The sequence below is a fragment of the Podarcis muralis genome, chromosome 16, assembly GCF_964188315.1.
Source record: "Podarcis muralis chromosome 16, rPodMur119.hap1.1, whole genome shotgun sequence".
Classification (NCBI taxonomy): Eukaryota; Metazoa; Chordata; class Lepidosauria; order Squamata; family Lacertidae; genus Podarcis; species Podarcis muralis.
In genome coordinates this window covers 31,599,927-31,624,914 of record NC_135670.1, presented here as the reverse complement: position 1 = coordinate 31,624,914, position 24,988 = coordinate 31,599,927, and the positions used below count along the sequence as shown (strand labels likewise).

At 43.4% G+C, this 24,988-nt stretch overlaps 1 protein-coding gene and 1 long non-coding RNA gene across 29 annotated transcripts in view; one reads left to right on the top strand and one right to left on the bottom strand.

Moving 5' to 3' along the window:
* Positions 1-24,988, top strand: part of FBRSL1 (fibrosin like 1) — a 792,934-nt gene that overhangs the window by 709,289 nt on the left and 58,657 nt on the right. The window lies entirely within an intron of this gene.
* On the bottom strand, positions 334-5,223 carry LOC114586720 (uncharacterized). The gene is made up of 2 exons (XR_003704171.2): positions 4,956-5,223; positions 334-2,952 (listed from the first exon to the last, which is right to left on the bottom strand). It is a non-coding gene; the product is annotated as an uncharacterized LOC114586720 (long non-coding RNA).

The following is a 24,988-nucleotide window of genomic DNA, read 5'->3' as shown; positions in this document are numbered from 1 at the left end:
GCTCAACTTACATGGGCAAAAAATGTCATCAGGACCAACAGCTGAGGGAGAGAAGCAATTTATGGTTTTAATATCAACACCAATCTAGTATTGTCTAAGACAAGACAGCAATATCGAGCCTCTCCGCAACTTAACCCAGCCGCCGCCAGCTGAGTATTTTCCACTGTTAAGCTGGTATACAGTGTTCCTTTGTAGTATCAGGGTGAAAAGTTGAGTTGTAAACATTTCTGCACTCTCTGGTGGGTGGCAGGTCTGTTATTTTAAGGTTATTGGGGTACGCTGCTACATTCCTGTCACTGGGGTGAGAATAAATAGAAGCAATACTGCGGGAGATAGAATGTACTTAATTATTTATTTGAGCATTACAGACTGAAATTGCTTTTTGATTTAAAGCGTCCAAGCCACGGCTGCGTTTTTGGAGTTGAGAGAGAAGCTACGTGCTCATCCCATTACCTAGGGTAGCATAAATGTCTCTGTGCAACTGCCATTCCTTGGTAGAATTGGTTCATTTCCTGAAAATATTTCACATTTTAAATGCAGCACAATTAAATATTCTGGAACGTTAACAGCGTGTGAGGGCTTAAAAGGGGGGAGGGAGGGAGGGAGGAAAAGCCCTTAAACAATAAACAATTTCTTCTCACTAGTATAAATGTTATAGAAAGAATGGTTTGTTTTCTTTAATTATAGAGTATATATTGGGAGGGTTCTGAGGGGGTCTTGTAACAAGGAGAGAAAAATAACCAACATGCACGGTTCTGCCTCAGCAGACAAGTTTTACATGTTCGGTTTGTGTGAAAGTCAATTAAAAGAGGCTATCGGGTTATGAGCAAAGGCATTTAATAAATAATTCCAACCTTTGACTAATAACAGTTTATATTACCTTGAGCTAAAAGAATTTTTAAAAAGAAAAACTGAATGGGCTCTTCATCTTTTCCCATGATTGTTTACCTTTCCCTCTCATTCGTTTCAATAAACATTTGCTTCTGGCTAGACTCCCTTTGTGCTCCCGAGTTTAGATTTACAGTTTAGTAAGGGCCGCAGCTCAGTGGCAGAACATCTGCTTTGCATGCAGAAGGCTCCAGGTTCAATACCTGGCATCTCCAAGTAAGGCTGGAAGAGAACCCTGTCTGAAAACCCTGGAGAGCTGCTGCCAGTCAGTGGGGACATAAATCATGTTATTTATGTAGCTCTAGTACTGACCTGCCCATGAATTACACCCAGAGTGTGCAGCCAGGACTCATCTGCAAACACCCCCACCCAGCAAAACTTCCATTTACACTCACTGCTGCTATTGAAAGGCAAATGCATTCTGATGCTTTGTGTATTTGTGACACTCTCTTTTTTTTAATGCCACTGGATTCTCTGTTCCCTGCTTATCTTTTACACTCTTACAGCCGCACACTTAACTTTTGAGAAACAGTTTGACAAGTTATCAATATTAATCTACCTTTAGTTGTATAATAGCCCATTAGGGATTCCTGCAGGCAGGCAGAGTAACCCTGTGCTTGGTGCAGGTCACTGGCGTAATAGAGGCCAGACCAGCAATTGACAAGTAATTTGACAAGTCAGCGGGGTGGGGGGAGCTTTGGGGGTGCCTGGATAAGAAGAAGGGGGTACTGGACTTGCCCCCCACCATCCAGTTCATCTTGTGTTTCCTTCTGCTCAATCAATGAAAGTGGTCAATGCCATCACAGCACACGCTTTAATTGCAGATGGGTCCAGTTTCCCTTTTGTGTGCAACCCTGATGCTGTCTAAAATTCTTGTGAATCAGTGATTTCCTTCTTGTGGAAGTGAGGTCAGCTGGAGCAGAGAGAATACTATTAACAAGCTGCCGTTTCAGCCCCCCTGCAGACTGATGCACAGTTCTTTCCCCTGAAACCTTCCCCCAATCTTGGAATCATGGGGCGTGCGGTTGATGAGCAGGAAGCACTCTCTCCCGATCAATCTGTGCGGCGAGCAGTAATAGTTCATTCTCCACAGCAATCCCAGGGTTGACATGTGGTATGTTTCAGTAATTGATTTTTATATTAGCTTCATTTTGAGATGTGTAAATCCCTATATTGCTCACAGCAGCCTGTCCTGTCCTATCCTGAGTGAATGAGGTTGGATCGTGGGGGCATCCTTCATGCCCTGACAACTCCTGCAATTTCATTTTTGCGTATAATTCATCCTAGAAATGCACACTCATGTGCGCGCACACACCACAGTATAAGCTTCAGCCTCTGTTTATCTGATTGCTCTTCTGCCTGAGATTTACCACACTGTTAAGTTGATGCTGTTAATTGCACACCTTTCTACTGTGAAAGGACAAGTTTTTCAAAATGGGAGACACGGGCAGTTTCGTTGCTGCTGAAAGATGCTCGTTCCTCGCTGCCGCCATGCAAGAGCATTGTTTGTGTGCTGATGCATGTCGTTCCTAACATGGTGTGGTTTCTACTGTACTTCCCTGCAACATCGCCTGAGTAGTATTTGGACAGCATGGATTAAACGGGTGGTTGTTGTAAAACAAATATATAGACCACTTCACAGCATAAAGCCTTCATAGCGGTGTACGTGGTAAAAACAGAATAAAACACAGTGAAACAAGCAACAGAAACAATAAAATAATTACAACAAACTCAAACAACAAAACTGTCCATACAGTCTCTGAAAACAATGAAACAATTTCATCAGATATAAAATTGATCATGTGGAACATTCCTACTGTCAGTGATACACCTTCCTAGATACCAAAGGTGCAGAAATGGAGCATGCAACCTGGATTTGTCCATGGTATGTAATTACGTTCTTGAATCATGATGGCAGGGCAGGCCTTGTTGTTGTTGTTGTTGTTGTTGTTGTTGTTGTTGCTGCTGCTGCTGCTGCTGCTGCTGCTATACTTATATTTATTTATATCCCACCTTTTCCCCTGACAAGAACTCAAAAGTGGCCTACAGCTAAAATAGAAACAGCTAAAAACAGGAAAAAAAAACAATCATTAAAATACAATTAGTCATTACTAGAATGTTCATGTGTGTGTATAAGATCTATTACAACATACAGATCATTACAGTAAAAACAAAAACCTAACAGCACCAGCCCTTTCCTTAAAAATAGTCAGTTCCCCAAAGCCTTTTGGAACAAGGAAGTTTCTACCTGCCAGCGGAGGGACAAGGAGGGAGCCACTCTTAATTTCTCTAGGAAGGGAAATTCTGGGAGCAGCCACTGAGAAGGCCCTCTCAAGAGATGAGGCAAGGTGAGATTTGGGGTGTCATAAAAGGGCTGCAAAGTATTATTTACTTTTGTAATTTTACTTGGAGTTGGAGACATTATTGTGAGATTTTATGCCCCAATTGCCAGAACAAGTTGACTGATCTTGACTTTGGTTGTGTGTGTGTGTGTGTGTGTGTGTGTGTGTGCTTGCTGCTTTGCCTCAAGCAGCAAACAGTCTTGGACAAGCCCTGCCAGCATGACATTGGATCCAAATCCACATTTGGGTGTCTGAGGTTAGAAAAACTGCCCCATCCCAGTAAAATCAATAATAGTAAATTAAATTAGTTCAGTATTTAAACACTGTGTTTTTATTGTTTAAAATTACCTTATGTGCACACAATAAAAGTCAAGCAGGTTTTAGACTTTTTAAATAAATTAAAAGGACAGGAGGTTTTGACTCCTCAGTAGAGTTAGTTCCAGCAGCAATTCTACAATAGTCGTGAACAGTTGTGTACATTGTGTCCTTCTCTTACCATATGTGATATGAGAGCAGCTTTGGCTGTGAAAATTCTGCCTGCCACTTTAGTTCTAACTATGGCTTATAGCCTTTGTGGTTTGTGGTCATATAACTACTAACGATAGTTGCACTGAATGCAGGTGGCATATCAGCCACGGTCCAAACTCTGTTATGTGTGGTGTAGGAATCTTACTGGGTTGGGTCTTGTAGCTTCATGTGCTCACAGGCAGGACTTCCATAGTCAGCTGGGGCAAGTGGAGCTCTGCAAGGGGGCTGGACTAGTAGACCCTTGGGGTTCCTTCCAACGCTATAATTCTGTGGAGTGCAGGAGACACTCGCCTGGTGTCACCAACAGTGGAAGAGCCCTGCTTGCTTGCACAGCTCTCAGTCATTGGGTCACAGACATTCTGTGCTTTTATAATAAGCAAAGCTGTCTTTCTAGTAGACCCATGGACAGATGTTTTCATCTTTTTAAAAAACCCCCACAAACAGACCACCTCTTTGGTTCCAAATGTGTGAATTCGAACGCATTCCTTCTTCAAGCATTTACTTAGCCAAGGAAATGTTCTCCTTTCCTCACCCTGTGGGCCTGTACTGTTAAAGATGCCACCCAGGTGTCTAGCATAGATCAGCAGCTTGCTGAGTCTACTTCTGTTGCTGCTGGCAAGGTTGCCTTTGTGCTTTCCTGCCAGGCTTCCTATGTGTAATTTTAAACAAACAGAGCAGGGTGTTGTCATTTTGGAGGGGTTTCCCATCAAGCGGTGTTAGATGGTATGTCGGCAGGCTGGCAGACTAGGTTGGGGGCTTTATTTTATTTATACCCAGATGCATATTCTGTCTCCCCCGCCTCCCTCTCTTTTGTGAACAAGACCAGTCAGATCTGATTTCTCCGAAGCTTTGACTGGCACCATTGCTGATTGCCCATGAAAATGCTTGAGCTGCCAACAAGGTTGCAGATTTCACCGTCCAGCCATGCCAGAGGAACTGCTGCTCAGAAAAATTCCTGACATCGTTTCATATTCTGGGCGCTGGGCAACAGTAAACATAGAAGCATGCATTCCCTTTGCATCTGAAAAGTGGGGCAGAGAGAAACCGACATTTCTCAAGTTTCCGTTTCAGAGAAATCCATGGTTGGGGCACACCCCCAGACCTCATGCAAGTCTCATTTGCTTTGCCTCGTACTGTGAACTCTGCGGCTACCTAATGGGAAACTGCTTCCCTCTGTCCAGTTTTGGAAACACTCACCTCTTACTATTTCATCCAAGAAGCACAAGATGCCTGCTGGGGACAGATACACTGCTAGACCAGTCTGCGTGTGCGAGAGAGAGAAACGCCTGCTTCCCTCCTCTCCTTCTCCTCCTAGATCACCGCTGAAAATGCACGAGCCAGCTATTAAATAATTAACGGGCCCAATGGGACGAGGGGAATCAAAAGCTGTTGTGTTCCAAAGTTTTCTCTGGCTCTGAAAAGCACAGTTCACTGTGTATTCTGGCACCTTGGAGCGGGATTTCATCCCCCCCCCCCTTCTGCTCCCCTGTTATTATCCCCTATGTGCGCTGGACCGGGAAGTGGCGTTCCCAGCCCAGTGGGGGACGTCTGTTATTTCAGACCAGGAATGGGGGGGGAGGGGCAGCCTGTTGCCTGATTGATGTTTGTTTTTCATGGACAGACACCAAACGTTCATTGGAGCAAGGGAAGGCTTGAGGGACGGAGGGGGAGCGAGCTCTCTTAAGGAGCTATTGTGCTCACATGCCCTCCTCTTTCTTGACTTCTGTGAATGTCTTGGCTGTTCTGCTTGGGCTCTGGTGACTTAAATAAAATATACACACCTTGGAGAGATTTCAGGAAGGGCTTTGTTGGGTAAGGGAGCGAAGGAAGAGGAAAAAGACAATCCAGTTTAATTTTACAGTAATTAATTTCGCATGTGCTCTCTTTCCCACTGGTGCCTTATTGGGTTTCAGAGAGGAACACTGGAGGCAAGCAATGATTTGTGTGGTGGAGCCACACAGTGTAATGTCTAGCCCGTTCTAACTCCTGTGGCTTTTTGAACGCATGGTACACTTCAGCTTTGGTTTAGGAAAAGGGAGTTGCCTGTGACACCAATGTAGAGTGGGAGAGAAGCAGTTTGAGGAAATGCCCCACTCATCAGGCCTGGAATCGGCAATGTGGGAAGAGCATATCAGATTTAACATTCTGCAAGGCCTGCGGATTCCAACTGCATCCTGCCTCTCCGTTGGGTCTGGTGCCTCTTGTGTCCTGTCTGGCAGTAGCCCTCTCAACTCAATTGCGGGTTTCCATAGTCACAGTCCTTGTACCATTGCTTGCATCAGAAGCCAAGCATGATACCATAAGCAGGCTGTTCAAAAATACTAGAGTGCCTAGGCCTTGCTTATTTGCCTCCACCTTAAAACAGGTTCCCTGAATGTGTGAGCCGAAACATCTCTAAGCATTTAGGCATCACTCAATAATGATGAGTTGTAAGAACTTCCTGTCACAGACCTGTAGATATTTTGCATAGTGTTTTAAAGCTATTTTAAGTGTGTCTGTTAAGCCCCCACCATAGATATTTGTTACCCATACCCTGGTGCATATTTCAAATTGTGGATTAATTACAATTTAAGTATCCTTTTCTATTGTCAGTTGAGGTTAAACGATGGCAAAAGGGGTTTCTCCTTCCATCCCTCCCTCTTTTAGTGTGTTTGTGGCAGTTTTAATGAGCATTAGTGATTGTGAATGTAGAACCAGATTGTGGTGAGTATATTGATTAAGTAAAGAAGATTTTTTTTAAAATGTATGCTGTCTTTGCATCCAGAGATGCAAGAGGCCTGTAACAAAGGCAACTGTTCACTTTCAAGTGTTCCTGTAGGACATAAATATTTTAACAGTGCTTGCATATTCAGTTCCCAGGGAAAAGGGGGCCTTGCTATTTATGAAGCTTGGGTATAGTGATGAAGGCTGGCTTTTATATCCTCCCAAAGAGATTGGTTGTAGCCCATGGTATTCAGGGACATTTAGAAAGGACACCTTTTAAATAGGAGTTTTGAACATTCTTTCCCATTCCAACTAAATTCAGGATTGATTGAGGATATTGCAGTTTTCTGTTTGCATTTAGTACTGTAATATTCAACCTGAAGCAAAGAGGAAGCGTCACATCAGAAGGGATTGTGCATACCTGGTTGTGCAAGTGACATGGTAGATGCTGATGTTTGATATTTGTCCTCTGCACTGCTGTGCAGATTAACAGAGGCATAGAAGAATCACTGTCGTATTGGCATCTCCAGAAATCCATTTCAGAACTAATGTACGGAAGTGCCATGCTGTAACTTGCTTTTCTAGAGGAGTAGTCATGTTCGCCTGTAACCAAAACAGTAAATATTCATGTGCCAACTTAAAGACATGTCAATGTATTGTGATATTCCATATGTATCCAGTGGCCTGGACAGTTGGTTGGTTGGTTGGTTGGTTGGTTGGTTGGTTGGTAGATATTTGCATCAACCACTAGCCTTTTCATATTTGGGCATCAAATACAAACAGATACAGATAAATTAAAAGACCAGCAATTGCAATTTGTGTACAAAATATAAACAAAAGATAAACTATTAAGTAGATGAAATTGCCAAGGTCAATTAGAATTTAAAAATTAGGCAATTTAATACTCCAGGGTTGGTAAATATATATTTATAACTTTACAAAAATTTATGTGTGGTCCAATCATTGGAGGTATGCCTCAGTTTCACTGGAACCTAAGATGTCCTTCATATCTACACACACCTAGCTCAGACAAAATTACTTGGCATAATTTATTCAAAATGCTATGGTCTAGCAGCAGCCCGTGGGCTTCCAAAGGCTCTGTACAGTCACTTTGGCTTCAGAGAGGAGAATGCAGGAGTTGTGGTCTTGCTCTGAGTCAGTGCTCTGAAGCACCATTGACATGACTATCTGGCATTTGAGGCTGCGGAGACAGAGGAGGTTGTGAGATGTCTATAGGGGCAAGGGCAGTGTTAGAAACTCAGATATATAAGCTAGGCACAAAATGGCACCTTAAACCTAGGTTGCGGTCGACACAACAGAATGTCTATTCGCCGGGGGGTTGAACTAGATGATCCTTGGGATCACTTCCAGCACTACAATTCTATGATTTCTATGATCTCAGCAACACTTCTTGACTGTAGCTTGACCTTTATCGTGAGAGGGACAAGGGGAAGTGTTAGCCTTCAGACAATCTTTCAGAATACCATTTTGACCAAGGTATCCTCCTGGACCAACTTAGCAAGATGGGTATTGGAGGCACTGTATTACAGTGGTGCCGTTTGTTTCTTTAAGGTCATGTTCATAGAGTAGCACTGGGTGTATGTTCCTCGTCATTTGTGCTATGGGGTTCCATATCGTACTGTTCTCTCCCCAGTGCTATTTAATATTTATATGAAGCTGTTGGGTATGGTCATTAGGAGTTTTGGAGCGAGGCGTCATCAGTATGCTGATGACACAACAGCTCTACTTCGGCATAACATCTGAATCAGGAGAGGCTGTGAAAGGTTTGGACCGGTGTCTGGATGCGATGGTAGACTGGATGAGGGCCAATAAATGGTGTTTGAATTCTGGGAAGACAGAAGCTGTTTGGCAGGTGGCTCCCACGTTCAGGAAATTGGCAAATTGCCTGTTCTGGATGGGGTTGTGCACCCTCTGAAGGTGCAAGTGCGTGGTTTGAAGGTATTCCTGGATACATCTTTGTCACCCAGGTGTACTCTGTGACTCAGAGTGCCTTTTACCAGCTTCATCTAGTCTAACAACTAATGCCATTCCTGGACAGGCATAGCCTTACCACTGTAGTTCATGCATTGGTAACCTCAAGGCTAGATTACTGTAATGCACTCTGTGTGGGGCCATTGGGTCTTGTTTGGAAGCTCCAGCTGGTGCAGAAAACTGCAACCAGATTGCTGATGGGAGCATCTGGTGGAGAACATGTGACACCATTGTCAAAACAGACTGCCCTTCTGCTACTGAGCCAGGTTCAAGGTTCTTCTATTGATTTACACAGCAATGAGCCCTAAGGCTTCACCTGAACCCTTATATTCCACCTAGATCTCTTATATCATCTGTGAGAGCATCCTTGGTCATTCCCAGTAGATGAAGCTCTTTTGACAACAACAATAAATTGGGCTATTAGTGTCATCAGCCCAGTCCTGTAGAACGAAAGAAAGACCATTGTGCCATGGCAACAATTTTTCAAGGCCAATGAGGGGGTAGCTCTTTCAACGCTTTAATGCTCGCCCCACCTTTCATTTCAAAACAACAGCAACAACGTCCAGTTGTTGAATGCTGACACAGTGTAGCTGGTTTGCTGCAGCTGTGCCCTACAGGTGCTGCTCCACAATCTTGATTATAATCACTGCAATTCTGAATACATAGCCTTACCCTTGCTGAGGTTGTTTCCCTCAGCCTGAAAAGTAGGGTGTGGGGTGCAGAAGGGAGATTGGCTTGATTTCTCCCCTCCATTTTCTTTCAGCAGTGAAAACAAACCACAATGAAAGGGTATTTGGAAGCCTCAGGGCTTCTGGTACCACAGGAGAAGCTGGGAACCCAAGTCCTACATTTACCCTTCAGGGAGCCAAGCAGTTAATAAAATTTGACTGTAAATGTGCAAGCAGAGACTTGTCTTTTTCCTTGATGATGCAGGAAAGGTAGCTGTCTTCCTCTTTTCTCAGATCTGCATCATCCAGATGCACTGTGTGGTGATATTCTGAACCCACACACCAAAACAGCAGATGTGCTCAGCATCTAGAGTTACATCTCTGCGTGCTTAAAAAGGCTGTGCAAACAAATAATTTTATTTTCAACATTTCCTTTAAAAATAAAATTATTCTACCTTTCTTAGCCACTTGATAATTTCTTCCTTTCCTTTTTTCTAATCCTATCTTGGTCCTTTCATTATTATTATTATTATTATTATTATTTAAAGGAAAGTAACAAAGGAGGATAGAGCAACAAGAATTCTTGTTTTGGAATTCATGAGGGATGAGCAAGGACAAGAAATACCCAAGGGGAGAGGAGTGTTAAAAGAAGTTGTTTTGTTTCTTTCCTTGTAGAGCATCAAAATGCCCGAGGCGTGAAGATACTCTTCAAATTACATTTTAACATTTGGATGTCTTGTTTCTAGTATTTTATTAAACATGCGGGAGTCAGTCCCAATAGTCAGAGAGGAAGAACATGATGTACAGTGGACTTCAAGCATCCTGATTTGGAAATCAGAGCATGGCTTGTTTCACAAGGAAAAGAGGAAGGGCTTGCTTCTTATCCTGGAAAGAAATAAGCATACAGTATTTTGACCAAAAGGATGAGCACATTCGGTAGAGCCCCCAGGTTCAGTCCTTGGTAAGGTAAAGGTAAAGGTACCCCTGCCCATACGGGCCAGTCTTGACAGACTCTAGGGTTGTGCGCCCATCTCACTTAAGAGGCCAGGAGCCAGTGCTGTCCGCAGACACTTCCGGGTCACGTGGCCAGCGTGACGAAGCTGCTCTGGCGAGCCAGAGCCGCACACAGAAACGCCGTTTACCTTCCCGCTAGTAAGCGGTCCCTATTTATCTACTTGCACCCAAGGGTGCTTTCGAACTGCTAGGTTGGCAGGCACTGGGACCGAGCAGAGGGAGCGCACCCCACCGCGGGGATTCGAACCACTGCCCATGCGATCGGCAAGTCCTAGGCGCTGAGGTTTTACCCACAGCGCCACCCACGTCCTTGGTATCTCCAATTAAAAGGATCAGATAGGAGGCAATGGGAAAGACCTCTGAAGATCTTGGCAAGTTGCTGCTAATCTGTGTTGCTATGTGAATAGCTAGTCCAACCTCATATGAGGCAGCAGGCTCCCTACATTTTCTATGCGAAAGCTGCAATGAGGCTGAGACGGTAATGCTTTGATTCTGTCCCTGCTTTGTCATCTTTGAAAGATAATCACTTGCGTTCTGACCGCTTGCCATCTGTGAAATGGAGGAGCCCTTTCCTTCTCAGTTCAGTTTTTAAAGCACAGGCTTTGGAAAAGCCATTCGTGTTACGAGATTTTGCAGTTCTTCAAATGCAAGGGGGAGAACAACTTTGTGGTGTTATTCACACGACCTGCTCACATGCTTGTTATTGGCACTTCATCATTCTTATTCATTTATTCATGCACAAGAATCCTGTAGCAGCTTAGGTTATGACAGGAGCAGGCAGCCTCCGAGGTGCCCATCTGCCATGTGGAGGGCATTGGGTTTCAGGAATGGTAGAATCACAGAATTGTAGAGTTGGATAGGAACTCTAGTCCAGCCCCCTGCAATGCAGGAATCCTGCCCACAGCCGTCCCTGGGTGGGCTTGAACCACACAGAGCCATTGTGCCACATTGTTATTAAGTGTTTGGGTTAAACTTCCGAATTTGCTTCCAGCTAACTATGGAAAGCACTGTAGGGCTGTAGCAGTGATTAATCTACCCACCCTAGGTGAGGCTAGTGTTTAAGCCTCTCCTAGTAAGGCTCATATTATGACTGCATGCTAAGGAAACATTGGTTTACATGTCAAGAGGACTGCATGTCAAGAAGGTGGTTTGCTTGTCAAGAAATTCTACAGTTTTCAGACCTTTAATGCTTGGGGAACCCTTTGCACATGAACTTACCTGCCAAGTATCAGGTACTTACTCAGCAATACCCAGCTGTTCAATCCCACAGCCTTGCCTCAGAGGGCTTCAGTAGGAGCTGCTTCCAGGGAACTACCAACAAGGGAAGACTGTTTACATTGTGGGCTTTGAAATATCCAGCTGCTACCATTGGCTTGTATGGCAGCAGGGAAGAACAAGATCAGGGGTCAGCAAACTTTTTCAGCAAGGGACCAGTCCACTATCCCTCAGACCTTGTGGGGAGCCGGGCTACATTGGGGGGGGGGGCAGGAAATGAACAAATTCCTATGCCCCACAAGAAACAAATTCCTATTAATTTATACACCACTTAATGCCAGGAAAGGCTTCCAAGTGGTTTACAAAGTATAGAAGCCAGATATATGAATATCAAAATATAAACACCCATCATTAAAATAGGCAGTGAAACAACATAGTATTGTAAATGAAATAAGTGGTTCTTCAAAAGCTGGCTGAATGCCAATGGTCACACCATGAACTTTCTGCTCCTGTGCTGGATTTGAGTGTGATTTTATACCGAGGATCTTTTTCAAGCTTCCTTTAGAGCTTTTGGGGACTTTACAGCAGTATATATGTATTCCAAATAAATACTCAATTCATGGTGCTGGTGATGCATGCTGGGACTTTGAACGGTGAATGTGCTCCAAACCTATCACAGAAGAAGCCTGGACTTGATGAGCAAATTGTCTTGTAGATTATGAATCCTAGGATTAAAAAGCTTTTCATACCCTGGAACGCTGCTTGAAAACCAGTGGGTGACAGGAAATGGAAAGAAGGAGAGCCATGCTATCTGACAGTAGATTTATATATTTCTGCCCACTCTGCCCATGTATGGACTTGCAAAGAGGCAAGGAGGGCAAAGCAATCAGAAAATGAGAGAGTTGTTGCATTCTTCTGCCCAAGAAGCATGATACTCAAGGAACTTGGTTCCCTCTACTGCATGTGATGAGACTGAATGCAGTCAAGGCACACACACAGAGCTGCTTACACTTTTTACCCAACCACCTTACAGGCCTCCCCAATGTAGTCCAAAGAAAGACTATGAAATCTGATTTGTCCAGCAGAGATCAGCTCCCATTGCTAGAAGCTTACTCTGATAAGATAAGAGAGACAGGTTGCATGGATTGTGTAAACTGGATTACCTATATATTTGTAGCGTTAGCAACACAAGGTTCCTCATTCCTGCTCTAGAGCAAGATAGGGTGGTTTCTCCAAGGCCGTTGAGGCCAAACCATAATGTGAAGCTTGGCCTCCCACATTCACCCAATACTCTTATCTGCTCTGCCATATCAGCTCCTTGCATGTTCGTGCAGATCTGTCTCAATAAGAAACACAAATTTAGACAACCATTTTCCCTATACCTGCAATGACCATGTGATAACTGAACCAGAGCATTGTTTGGGATCCCTTTTAGCCTGAGATGTCAAGGACTGAACCTAAGGCCATTCTTCATGCAAAACGTGTGTTCTATCACTGAACTGCTAAACGGCTTTGACTGTCTCAGGACTCCCTTGGAGGCTGTGGACTATTTTTCACTGGAGGTTTTTTAAGCAGAGGTTGGATGGCCGCCTGTCATAGATGCTTTAGTTGGGATTCCTGAATTGCAGGGTGTTGGACGAGATGACCCCCTTAGAGTCCCTTCCGACTCTTCAATTCTATGATTCTTTATTTGGGGCAGGGGGGTCCAAGAAAACCAGGAATCCAGTGCAAAAGAGTCTGCAGACATTGTGGTTCGCTCAGATTAGATTTATGTAGCTTATTCAAAGGACCACATAGTTTAATTCTAGCTGGAATCATTTAGACAACCAAGGTTTCTTGAAAAATCATCTCTCTCCCATAACCTGCAAGGAACATTTTGAGCTACAAATGAGAAATGGTCTTTTGGAAAGTATAGGAACACCCAACGGGCAGGGGCATAGCGGGGGGGGGGGCTGCCAGGGCATTGGCCCCAGGTACATTTTTTTAGGGGGCACTGCACATTTGGCTCCTCACACCATCCTGCCAGCCCTGCACTGCTTTACAAAGCCGGGATCTGATCTGAAGGATTAGCCAGGTGAATCATTCAGATCAGATCCCAGCCTCGCAAGGGAGCTCAGGACTGGCAGGGCAGCGTGTGAAGGACACAACACCTTCTATTCCAGCCTCACCTTTGCTTTTGAGGCTGGGGTCGAAGGGTACATGGCTGTTGCACCCTTCTCATGCCAGCCGTGAGCAACTTTGCAAGGCTGGAATGATCCAAGGGCCATGTCAGCTGGCTGGGCTTCCCACTGCACATGTGGTGCAGCCTAGCCCCACTTGGCTCTGGTGGGGGGAGGAGGTGCTTCGGCAGCAAAGGCTGGGCTGCTGTGGCAGGCTCTGTTCACCCTCCGGGCACTGGCAATCCATACTACGCAGTTGCCAATGGGTGTAGCACAACAGTCACATAGCCTTACATCAGACAACATAGCACAAGATGGGTTGAATTTGCTAATGATGAATGGTAGAAGAATTATCTCAGAACCTCAGGATGTAATGAAAACAAACAGTAGCCTGGGTAAGCAGCCTTTGAAGGGCTACATAATGAGTCCATTTACTCGCAGCTTCTGAGTTCAGCATACTGTTAATTATCTTACCATCCAAGCTTGTCATCCTGTTTTCTCAGAGCTGAATTTTAAAAACACTGGTATTTTCAAATGTTTCAACCAAAATATAATTTGTTAGCTCATGCGGCAAACAGCTGATCCTACTTACAACTTGAACTTAAGAGTGTACCATTCATATTGCACTGAAATTATCATCCTGAGACCACTCTGGGAGCCCAAAACAACTGGTTTTCCAGCATGTTCCTTTCATCCAAAATAAATAAATAGGCATCAATTTACTTGGAAGTGCATTCTGTGATTATACTTTAGCCAGAAACCTTTTATTTACCTTGCACGCTAATGTACTGTTATTTTTCTTGGTTTACCAGTTGGGAACGCAGTCAGCATGGCCAGAGTGCCCACCTACTTATACTTCAGACCCTGTCATTTGGGATGTGAAAGAGATTGTTTGTTGTTGCTGCTGGAACTGCTACTTGCGGATTTGGGGGAGTAGTTTGTGGGAAGCTGTGATCCAGCCCAGGAGCAATCTAGTGGGCTGTGTCAGAAAATAAGATAAAGATAAGCCAAACATACGACAGGCACTCGGCTGTAGAAGACTGGGCACCCAGAGTTAACTATAAGAAAAGGCCCATTTCTTCCAACATCCTCCTGCACACAGTAGCCAGTCTGATGCCTCTGGGAAGCCCACGAGCAACACTTGAAAGTAGTAGCCCCCCTCCTGCCGCTGTTTCCGGACATCTAGTGTTCAGGACATCCTACATCTGAACTTAGAGGTTCCATACAGCCATTGTGAGTGGCAGCCATTGATCGCTTTATGAATGCATCTAACCCTCTTTCAAACCCTCACAAAGAGCTATTTCGAGTTTTCTTGCTTGCAGTTCATGCAGAAGGCATGTGTGGTGAACCTTTAGCCTTTAGCCCTCTGTGTGTTGTGGGACCCTAAGTTACAGCAGCCCCAGCCAGTGGTCAGGGATGATAAGAGGTGGATGCCAATCAGGAGGGCCATAGGTTTTCTAAGTTTCCTATGTACCCTACAGAATAAACATGTCAAGGAGAAGGTTCTAGGCTAGCCTTTTCCTCATTGACATGCTAGTTTTGTTTTGTTTGTGTGTGTGTGTGTGTGTGTGTGCGCGCGCGCGCGCGCGCACGCGTGCACACACACACATTCAAACATTCAGCAGCACAATTGATTCTGAAATGTCAAGTGGCATTTCTGCTCAGGTGTTTGAGAGTTTGCATTACACTAGCATCTCCATCTTCCTGGGAAATGCATTTACAGGGAGAATGCGTTTCTCAGTAGTGAGTTGCCAAAGACATCCTGCATCCTCATTCTGCCATTTTTAAACAAATGTTTCCCAGTTTCCTCTGTTTGTTGATAGCTGCAAGTATATCCTGAACTTGCTAAGTTGAATTGAGGCATCACAGCAAGGAACATTTGTCATGATCTTTCCGGTGCATCCTTTTGGATCGAATATTTGGTTGCCATGGGAACTGACTGCAAGGGGCACATACAATTTGGTGCCTTGTTATGTGTGTAGTTAAGTTCCAGCTTTCCCTTTGAGTGTTTTAAGCATTGCTGTTTTTAAGAGGCTAGTGGATGGCCTTATCCAATCTGCAGGATTCTCAAATATATTAGGACTTAGCTACAGAGCACAAACAGTTAATAGGGAAGACATGAACGCTTCTTTGAACCTTTACACCCAGATTTGGTAGGTATTTTGTTTGGACTGAGAGGTCCTGAGTTGCATGTGTGTACAGTAATAGCTTGGCATACATGTGTTTCTGCAGATTGCAGCTGGAGTAGGACTGGGGCACCTTTGGTCGGCCAGTTGTTGCTGAACTTCATCCCCCATCAAACCCAGCAAGCATAGCCATTCATCAAAGCTGATGGGATTTGTAGTCCGCACCTCTGAGCTAGAGCATCTAAAACAGTGCCTTCCTCTTATTGGTATAGTTTTTGGATATTTCTGTACTCTTGACTAGGCCTCTGAAAGTACAGGGCAACATAATTTTGCTGCCATCCTATTCATGGTGCTGCACATCTGTTGGATCCAAGATCTAGAGGCGGAAATGTAAGTGATGATAGCACTGTGCCTGCATTTTATTGGATTACAAAACAAGCAGCAGAGTTAGGGCTTGATGATGGAAAGGTACTTTTTTAACATTGTAGAGTACAGAACACCTTCAGGTATTTGGCCAAAGAATGCATATTCCTCCTGCAACATGGTGGCCAGGCCTTTTAACAACACTGCCTCAGGCACTTCTTGCTGCTTATTTCAGATTCTTCCATCTTCTGCAGCATGTGGGGGGGGGGGGGAGAGAAAGGTCTATGTTTTGATACACACCAAATCAAGAAATAAACTGCCATGTGAAAGTTTAAAAGCTTGTTTCAATCTAGGCAAACCTCCTGTTTTTAGAAGTCCATGATAAATATGACCAGTGTGAAGAAACAGAAGCTGATAGTGATAGTTTAGAAAAAGAGAATGATTAAAATTCATGAGAGTGTACATTGAGTTTTGTTTCCCTTCCCCTCTTTTTTCCCAGCTGTTTTTTTAAGGAAATGAGTGCTTTATGTCTGCTTAACACTGCGGAGGACTAGAGGAGGCATAATTTTCAGAATAAATAATTATTAGCTCATAAACTGGCAGAGTTGCTGGCTCTATATGGCACCTTGCAGTTCCATTTGTAACAAAAACTTTAAAGAATAAAGTTTGTAGTCATGGTCCGAATAAACTACTTTTAATATACCAGGCATGATATATAAACAAAGCTACGCATAATGTATTTTATGTTCCTAAAGTAACAAAGTTACTCTCTACATATTGAAAGATATATAGTATTGCATTTTTTTCATTCTTTTTTCCAAAATTCCCATTTTCCCCAGGGGTGGTAATTTTTCTCCATGACTTCAAAACTTTTAGAAAATTTCCATCTCTATCTGGACTAGGGGGAAATGTATTCACCTGGCATTAAAAGGACCTCAGATTTGACATCAGGCAAGCCTTCCTAGAGAGGGCATTCCATATGTGAGATGCCGCAATTGAAACTCATAGGTTTCAGGGCTGGGTCGGACAGAGCTTTTGGACAGCTGCTACCAGTCAGAGTAAGATGGACCGAGGGCCAGCCCTACTATTAGGTAGGGTGAAGTGGTTGTCTCAAGTAGCAGGTGCTGATGGAGAGCAATAGCAGTCCTTTCTGAGCCCCCTGGCCACTATCCTCTATGGAAGAAAAAGCTGCATGTGCTCTGTGGCCTATCCTGAACTGCCTTAACTAGCCACTGGCCTCAAGTGGTTTATCTCATATTCAATGTGGAGGTTCATCCTCCAGCCCAGTTGGCTTGTGTACATGGAGTGTCATCTTGCCCTTTGCTTCCGGCAACAACATTTCTTGGACTGGCCCTGACCAGACTAAGGGAGTTCATATGTACCCAAGAGTCAGGATAGAAATTGAAGAAACTAGCACTAGAGAAAGAAAGAAAGAAAAAGAAAGAAAGAAAGAAAGAAAGAAAGAAAGAAAGAAAGAAAGAGAAAGAAAGAAAGAAAGAAAGAAAGAAAGAAAGAAAGAAAGAAAGAAAGAAAGAAAGAAAACATTTCTGCAGGTTGTTTAATAAAGGCCCAGTCTGGGTGCCTTTTTCTTTTTTAAAAATATTAACCATCAAAACTCTGGAGAATTTGAGGGAATAGCATGGTGAAGGGAAGGAGAGTATGATTACACAGAGGCAGCTTTCAGCTCTATATGATGTTACGCAGCTGAGTAAACATGCCTTTCCAATTTTCTCAAAGAAATGTTGAGATCCATAATGAGACCAGAGGTGGTTATTCATTTTCAAAAATTCAAATAAACATCCAACCTACGATGAAACTCAATTTGTCTAAGGTGGCAAGAGATTGTAAAGGGTGCGACCCTGTATTATTTATTTATACAATTCCCACTGCATCAGTGAAAGCTTCAGTAATGGCAATATTTTAAATTCAAGGTCCATTAAACTATCTTGCCTTTCTCCAGCAATTTTTTCCCCATCACTGCTTCCTGGCAGAACAGGTTTCTCTCCAACAAAATCCTTGGCATACCTGCCTGCAGTATCATTGCGCTATCATTAGAGCCTTGTGGTTTCTGACCTTGCCCCAACATAGCTGTTCCCAAGCACTTACTGGTCAGTATATCAGGTTATAGAAACTGGATGCAAATCACTCTAAGCTCTCTTCTTTCTAACATAGTTGGCAGAAGCTTTTTACTTCTCACCTTGCCCCAGGACATTCTTGCTCATCATTTTGCAGAGCTACTAAAACCAGCAAGAAGTCTAAATGCATATGAAGAGCTGCCTGGAAGCAGCTGTCCAGAGTAGCAGCCAGAGGTTTCCCACCACCAACTTACTTGATCCTTTTAATTGGGGGTGCTGGGGATTTCACTTGGCACTCTCCACATACAGAGCATGTGTTCTACCACTGAGCCAAGGCCCATCCCTCTGTAAATCAGAGAATAGTAGTTGAGAAAGCAGAGTCCTGTGGCACAAGACCAGCAGCGTAGGTCTAGTCCATTGACTGATAGATAAGTAGTAGTAGTAGTAGTAGTAGTTGTTGTTGTTGTTGTTACGATTATACCTTAGACTTATGTCTGTCAGAAGAGGGCAACTAAGATGATCAAGGGTCTAGAACCCAAACCTTTTGAGGAACAGTTGAAGGAGCTGGGTATGTTTAGCCTGGAAAAGAGGAGACTGAGAGGAGTTATGATAGCCATCTTCAAATATCTCAAGGGCTCTCACACGGAAGAGGGAACAAGCTTGTTTTATCCTGCCCCGGATGGTAGGACTCAAACCAATGGCTTCAAGTTACAAGAAAGGAGATTCCAACTAAACATCTGGAAAAACTTTCTGACAGTAAGAGCTGTTCGACAGTGGAACAGTCTCCCTCAGGAGGTTGTGGACCTTCCTTGTAGGTTTTTAAGCAGAGGTGGGGTGGCCATCTGTCATTGGTTGCTTTAGTTGAGTTTCCTGTATTGCAGGGGGTTGGACTAGATGACCCTTGGGGTCCCTTCCAACTCTACAATTCTATGATTCTATGGTATGTGTAAGTTAACCATATATCATAAAGGCACCACAGTCTCTGCTGTATCTCACTTCCAAAGGAAACACGAACCCTGGGTAAGTGCCTAGGCCCCGCCGCTCTGAGATTGGTGGTGGCAAGTAACAATATTATCTGCTCCTTGTTGTTTCATGATGAATCCTACCTGGTCCTGGTGGATTAGGGAAGAGATTACTCTCTGCAATCTGTTTGCAAAGACTGATGTTAATGCCTTAGCTTCAACATTTACAAGACATATTGGCCTGCAGGTGGAGCAGAGGATCTTTATGGGGTTTAAGGAGAATAGATACCTTTGCTTCTATTTGAGAGTGAGTGATGATTCCAGTGCCTCTGTATGTATCTCCCAAAGTCTGGGTGCTAGAATCTCAGAATACTGCATATACCATTCTACTAGAAATCCATCAGGCTTTTGTGATTTGGAACTGGACAAATATATAATTACCATTTGAATTTCTTCCAGCTGTAGGGGGTGGGGAAATCCCTTTGTATTTCTGAAATATGAGTTGGTGTGATGCCATCCAGGAAGTTTGCAGTATCAGTGTCACTTGGGTTAATCTCTTTGGGATATTATTTTGAATAAAACTGTAGGAATTGTGTATTTATGTCTGGCGGAGTGACATGAATTTTGTTCTGTGCATCCTTACTGGCTGGAGTAAAATGTCATCTCTTCAGAGGTTCCAGACAATGTGCCAGGAACTTCCTGGCACACTCACCCCTTTAACAGTATTGTTGTTTTATACATGCCAGCATGAATTCCACAGGGGAACAGCATAGTGTCTGTTTAAATCATATTTGGCTTGTGTAGGTCAGCAGTTTGATGTGAGGCATAGTGTGTCAACAGAATTATTACCTGTTTTTCCCTGTTCTTGTCATTGTTTGTTTTGCTATTTATTTTTATGTGGTTGCATATGCTATAATAGAGCCTCATATATATAATACATATATGCTTTACACCAGTCATGGCTAAACTTGTTTTGGAACTACAATTCCCATCATCCCTGACCACTGGTCCTGTTAGCTTGGGATGATGGGAGTTGTAGTCCCAAAACAGTTGGAGGGCCAAGTTTGGCCATGCCTGCTTTACACAATTCTCATGTTGTGGTCTTGGAGAATAGTGAGCCTTCATTTAAAGAAACCTTCAACCTCCCCCCCCAATCTCTTCTCCATTTTCTTTACAAACACCAGTTCACTGAGGAGGTACAGTACATCTTCGGTTTCCATCTGTCTTCAATTCTGGGAAAGTTATCCAATTGGAGATACGTGATCAGATATGGCGATGGTATCAATACAACTAGAAATGGTGAGGATTGGATGTTTGTTAAATCAGCAACTATCTTTTAAAGGAGTTGGATAATGCTTTCATCTGATTCTCCCTTGGAGGTTGAGGGCAGGGAGGCAGGTAACTGGATATTCCTCAGTAGCATTCTTTTTATCAACTTTGGGTGGCATGATAAAGTGATTATTCTCTCGCCAGGGAAACAAAAATAAAGACCAGCAGTTTACCACTTTAAAGGTATGGTAATCCTCTGTCTTTAGAGCTCACAGCAGGGGATATCAGGAGGATGAAGCAAGCAGCATGGAAAGCTGTGGATAGGCAGTCGCTCAGGACACCGGAAGATTCATTTCCCCATATTTCTAATTGGATGTGGATGAGTGACATGATTCACATCACCACTTGAGACAGCCACCTTTCCACCTGCACACCACTTAGCAAAGATTGGCATTGTTCACCCTCCAGGTTGTGATGGCAATGTTGGTCATGATTGATTGTGAATGCAGAATCCAGATACGGTGGTTATTCCAGACTTTTTAGTTTGGGATGAAAATATGTTAATTTGAAGTGAAATCAGGGGAGAGAAGCAGCGGAAGAAGAATGGAGGAAGTTTAAGGACTATTTAAAGAAATATTGTAAAATTAATGAAGTTTAAATTGATGTTGGATTAGTGAAATAAATGGTTGATGGCGGTAATGGTTAAGATAAGGAGAAAAACAAGAGCAAACTAAGTTAAAATATGAGAAGATTTGCTGAATAATCGATTAGAAATTGGATCCAGAAAGGGGTAGCATGAGGAAGTCGGGGAAGTAAGGCTTTAAGAAAATAAGCTTTGAAATTATACTTGTTATTATTTGTTTGTTATGCTTTAATGTATTGTTATGTTTTGTTTTTGTAACTATAAGAAAAAAACCCTTAATAAAAATTTTAATTAAAAAAAAATGAAGTGTTTTACACGAGTTGCACTGTTTTGAACTTTGGGGAGATCTCTCACTCCCCTGTACTAGGGAACTGGATGGAACAGAAAGGAAAGAAAGAGCTTTGAATGCTATGTTAGGAAGCAGACTAATAACCATGTAGTCATGTTGCAGTCAATCAATTAAGAGATAAGTGTTGTGCTGTTAAAGGCTTGAGAGAAATGCTGTCACGGGAGGTTATTATTAGATGTTTATCTGACCAACTCTTGTTAGTAACCAGATAAAAATTAAGCATCCTATGCCTTTTAAAACCTCTAATAAGAAAGGTGGGATATATAATCCTCTGGTTCTGGCCATAAATATATCATATTGTCATTCATGTCATTCAAAATTTGGCTAAGTTTTTTTTTTTTTTGTATGTGGTGGGAACAGGAAATCCAGTTCTGTTACACAATTTGTAACTAAAATCCTTTAAAACTAAACTGTTTGAATATAAGCTTCATGTCCCCAAAAACATAGCAGCATGAACATGGAATTTCATGAATCTTGTCATTTAATCTCCTTCCTCCTAGAGGAAAATAAATAAACCCAGAAGATAAAATTATGGAACAACAACTACAAAACAAACGCTACCAGTTTCACACATTGCCAATTTACACACTGTGGGTTAAAAAGGTAAAGGTACCCCTGCCCGTACGGGCCAGTCTTGACAGACTCTAGGGTTGTGCGCTCATCTCACTCTTGAGGCCGGGAGCCAGCGCTGTCCGGAGACACTTCCGGGTCACGTGGCCAGCGTGACAAAGCTACTCTGGTGAGGCAGAGCCGCACACGGAAACACCATTTACCTTCCCGCTAGTAAGCGGTCCCTATTTAACTACTTGCACCCGGGGGTGCTTTCGAACTGCTAGGTTGGCAGGCGCTGGGACCGAGCAGCGGGAGCGCACCCCACAGCGGGGATTCGAACTGCCAACCATGCGATCGGCAAGTCCTAGGCGCTGAGGTTTTACCCACAGCGCCACCCGCGTCCCATACACTGTGGGTTATATCCAACCAATTTTTATTCAGAGTAGTCTCACTAAAATTAATGGACCCAAGTTAGTCATATGTTTATTAATTTAAATGAGTCTACTCTGAGTAGGACTAGTATTGGATACAACTGTATGCTCTCACAGGATTTGTAACGCATGCTTCATACATTCCTTATTCTTGGGTTTTATTAACTTTTAGTTCACCTGGAATGATACAACACAGAAACTTCAAAATGGTGGGTTAGGATAGTACAGAAACCAGGACTGAGCTTCATACAGATAGCAGAAAGGCACCGCAGAGATAATGCAAAATTAATTAAAATGTCATTCTAATTTTTTTCTGTCTCTAAAACCTCTCCTCACCCTCCTTTATTCCTTCTCTGAAAATTCAGACCTCCTGCGTATTGTGGTAGACAAACCAAGCTCTTTATCCTATTACCTTCCTGTGGTCTGATTTTGTCATCAATGAAATTTGTTAGAATTCAGCAACTCCACTCTAGTTCTTTCCAAATCTGTCTTGACAGACCCAAGGAGAACCCACAAAGGGTAAGAAAAATCAATGTGACACTCCTCATTGCGGTGAGCCAGCCGCCTGCGGCCTGAACTCATCTTGATTAGCTTCATGGCTTACGTCCATCGCTACTTAATTGGCTGCCAATAGCTTTCCTAATGAAGGATGATAGATGGAACACAGAGTTTGCTGAGAAGGATGAACCAATCAGAAGCTGGCAGGAAGGAAAGCCTGCAGCAATGTGACCATCATGAAGATTCCTGGAGGTTAAGCAGCGTGGCAGCAGCTTACATCTTAGGGCAGCTTCACTTGCTATTGAAATTCCTACATGGAAGGCATTTCAATATAGTAAATATCATGCAACCTGTGCATATGTCTTAATGGGTGATAATAATGTATGTGCATTTATCAAGGAACTCCAGTTGGCCCCAACATTTAAGCAGATGATAGAGAGTAAAACAAAACCCACAAAAACACCCACATGTGCAAATGTCATATATTACTATCAGCATGTGGGTTGCATGTTACTAAAGCATTGTGCAGTCCTTGGGCTGCCTATACACGAGCAAGAGTCAAAGCACATGGGGAGGACTTTACACCTTTTGCCAGCCGCTTTCCAGGCCTCCGTGGTGTAAGCACCCCTGATGTAGTCAAAGGAAGGCCATAAAATCCAATTTGCCTAGCAGAGATTAGGTCTCACTGCCAGATGTTTACTCAGATGCACTGAAGAGTCAGGCTGCGTGAATAGGCCTGTCTAGATTACCTGGGGTGGATTTTGGGCGCAGCCAAAGGCACATACGTACAGTATACTCACCAGAATAATGGAAGGATCATCCACTATTATGCTGTGAATGCAGGAGGCCCCAAGTTAAATCCCTGGCATCTCCAATTACAAATAGCATGTGACGAGGAACACACTCAACCTGAGCCCCTGGAGAACTGTTGCCCATCAAAGATAACAATATGTGGCTAAATAGCTAAGTGCATTTGTCAAAAACATTAGAAAGTGGGGAGGGCATGAGGAGACGAACTCAACCCAAAGGATGTAGTGTCTTATTTTAAAGGTATGTCCATATGCTTCCGGAGGTAGCTGGTGCCCATTGGGATTGGTGGGGCAGAAGACAGGGAGCCCAAACAGTAGTTTAAGCCATAGCCAATGACAGGCAGAACCAACTACTTCTTTTTGTTTTGTCCCCATCCTCCACCCTACAAGAGTGACAGCGAGACCAAGGAGGAGGAAGCTGGTTATCAGTATGAAAGCAGGCAGGTGGGGGCTTGCTGAGGACAGATTGAGATTTGTTTAGGCAGTGTATGCGCCTCAAGATGACAAATACAAAAATTCCAATGAGGATGTCTTCTGGTAATGGGAATGCTGCTGTTCTCTGGAGCGCTGAACCTCCTATGTTCCTGATGCCATTAAAGGGGGAGGAAGGGTTGAGTAGGCATCATCAGTTGGAACAGAATTGCTGCTTTAGTCCACACTGGGTTTTAAGGCAGCCTGGCAGATCCGTTCAGTGTAGCAATAAGAAAAGGATTTAGCATTTAACCTCTCGAAATTAAACCAGGTGTTAACATCAGTAGCTCAGTCTTATCGGAGCTTTGCCGGAATAACAAATTGTGATAAATGTACAGTTGTGTCTCCTGATTGACCTTGGGAGACGGATGGTGGTTGTGTGGGGGTTTTCCTCCTCCCACATGCACGAAATTAGCTGAGCTTTGACAGATGCCTGTTTATTTTGAAAAGTGTTTATTTTTTATTCATTCACGTTCCAAACAAGGACAAGTTCACACATTACTTTTTTCAGATGTAAGAGTTACTTGTATTTCTCCTTATATTACCTTTGTGGCGGGGGGGGGGGTGAACCATAGACCCATGCACATCCTTGAACCAATATGAATTCTGTAATATACTGGTCTGACCTTGAAGAACTACCATCTGCTAAATCTGTGGTGGTGGGGGCAGTGAAGAGAGAGAGAGAGAGAGAGAGAACGAACAGCATGCCAATTGAGCAAGCTAACCACTGCCATGCCTCTGACCCTCTCAAAAACTCTTCCTTTACACTGATGTAGTTTTTAAGTGACATTCTGAAACAGCCTTTTCTTTCTCTTCTTTTGGCTCTAGTTACATTATGGGCCGCCACTTCTTCCCCGTTCAACTGTGTCTCTTATGTCTCACTTGGAACCCTCTTTCTGCAAAATAATTCTGAGAGCACTGCCATTTCCCA